This window comes from Urocampus carinirostris, chromosome 11, assembly GCF_059441175.1.
Source record: "Urocampus carinirostris isolate Australia breed hairy pipefish chromosome 11, RoL_Ucar_1.0, whole genome shotgun sequence".
NCBI classification, from domain to species: domain Eukaryota; kingdom Metazoa; phylum Chordata; class Actinopteri; order Syngnathiformes; family Syngnathidae; genus Urocampus; species Urocampus carinirostris.
Window position 1 is genome coordinate 29,558,390 of NC_142359.1, and position 2,572 is coordinate 29,560,961.

Below are 2,572 nucleotides of genomic sequence, written 5' to 3' on the forward strand. Positions count from 1 at the left end.
CGGGTAAGTGGAAGGAACAGCTTAGCGGGTAAGTCGATGGCCAGGGCGGGAGAGCAGGTCGATAAACGTGGGACGGAAACAGGTCAAAACGGAAGGCAGGCATGAATCAGGCAAGAGGAGTCGTAGGTATTTTGTAGTCTGGAGAAACACACAGGGATACAAAAAGTACAATCCGAAGTTCATCTCTGGACGCATACCGCTCAAGAGGAGAACGTCAGCCTATCAGGAAGTGCGCTCCAGCGCACCAAACGATTGCCCCAGGTGACTTCACTTAGGCAATCACGACAGAAATAACAAAGAAAATTGATGTGTTGTTTATTTTGTAAATATATTGAATTTGTTTTGAACTTTGTTTTTTTGTTTGTTTACATAATCTGTTTTACTACATGTGCCGTGCAATGTTTGTAAAGATTATAGTTGCTTAATAAGGGGAATTGCAATCGCTAACAACGGGAAAAAATGGCTGAGATTGACAAGTTTGTATTACGTTCTGGTCCCCATTAACCAAGATAAACGTGGGCTCACAGTATATTTAAAATGAACACATTTTTCAACACTTTGGTGAGATTTTATTTTTGAAGTGCAATGTGATCCAAATTTTTTTCTCTGTTGTATATTTGATGCTTAAAATGTTAAAACCGATGGTTTAGAGATTTTTGTAGAAAATAGATATGCATGTCAACATATTATAAATGAATACAAAAACTTGATTACATGAACACTTTTATAAGTACATTTGCAAAAGTGTATGTTTCTTCCTTCTGAGCAATTGCCTTCCAAATAGTCCATTCACACCCTTACCATGAGCCATATTAAATCCCTTGTCACTGCCTGTATGATTGCCATATTGACTTGGTTCCAGGGGACCCCATTGTGAAAGATCGACTGGATTCCATTCCAGCCCCTGAGAAAAAGGACTTGAGTGGCCACATTGACTTGTCATTAGACCCTTTTTGTTACCAATGAGTGGCTTGGTCGCCTGCACACTTGTTTTTTTTTTTTATGAATGAATGAAAACTTTATTTCGAACATTAAAATAAAAACAGGACAAAAACAATGAGTCAACAACAAAATAATGTTACATAACATGTTCAAAAAGGGGTAGTCAGAAGCAGATGCTTATTTTCCTTACCCCTTTATCTTCCCTATTAAATACATTTTACAAATCCTCTTCTCCTATTGTGTCTAATATAACAAAAGCTCATGATATACTTATTTCATTGGTCGGATATCAATAATTATAATAATTACAATCATCACATATTTTATATACTAATCTTCGTAATACCTATCCCAACGTCATAATGTCACTAGTTACCAAACAACACTGCGGCACCAATGATAATAACAATAAAAATAAAAATAATATTTATAATAACAGTTATGATATAATAATAGCAACAATAACAACAAAGTTAACCATAGTTTAAACGTATTTCCAATCTCACTCATATCCCGTTTTCTTCATCCCTGTATTTCGCCAGTAATGTTGTTTTGTATTTAAATTTGAGCACATGAATAGTTGGACATTATTTGATCTCATCTTGTAAATTATTCCAAAGTTTGACTCCACACACAGACACACACATCATTTTCCTGGTTGTTCTCACCTTTGGGATTTTGAATTTACTACAGCCCCTCAAGTTATAATTTCCCTCTTTCCGAATGAATAATTTTTGGATGTTTTCTGGCACCATATTTTTGTTGACCTTAAATAACAGTTGTGAAGTGAAAAATGTTATTAAATCATCCAATTTTTAACATTTGGACTTCATGAATACAATTCATAATTTTGTCCCATGTGAAATTGTCTGGTCCAGATATTAAACTAAACTTTGGGGTCATAGATAGTTCAGATATTAAAATTAACAACAAATTATTTTGTGTACCCCAGAAAAACAAATACTGCTTTGTTTTGAAAACATCCTTGGCCTCTGTGAGCTATTGCTAAAAACCCAAAAGAGCCCTGTTCAGCGACTTAAATGCAAAATAAAATAAAAAAAATTTAAAAAAAAACGAATTAGAGGAAGATTTAACTCATCCTAAAAGTAACTTACTAGTTTTAAGAGATATTTTAATCTTTTTATTTGCTTGCAAAAGAAGAAAATGTATACCTGTACTAAAATATAAAATGTAAATTTTGCAGTTTTTATTCCTATGATAAATTGCATCTCTATTGGCTATTGGTCAAAGTCATATAAAACGCGATACAGTGCAGTGATGCTAAAGGGAGAAGCAAAAAACATAATAAACATGGTAATAAACATGGTAACCAAACTTGCGAATATTAAGAAGAAAGAACTCAACACACACATCGCTACCCTTGTTAAGTTGCATGGACCATTATCAAAAGCAAGTAGGTGATTAAAATTAGGAAATCTTGTAAGGGACTGAAGGTTCTCTATTTAAAATAAGTTTCATCTTTAATCTCCTGTCGCAGTTTTATGCATCCACCCTCTACGCTACTCGACTAGCTCAAGTCACGTCACACCAAGGGTAATTGACTTTTTCTTTATATGTTTTTTTTATTTATACTGTTATTTAAGGATGTGATTGATTGATTGATTCAAGA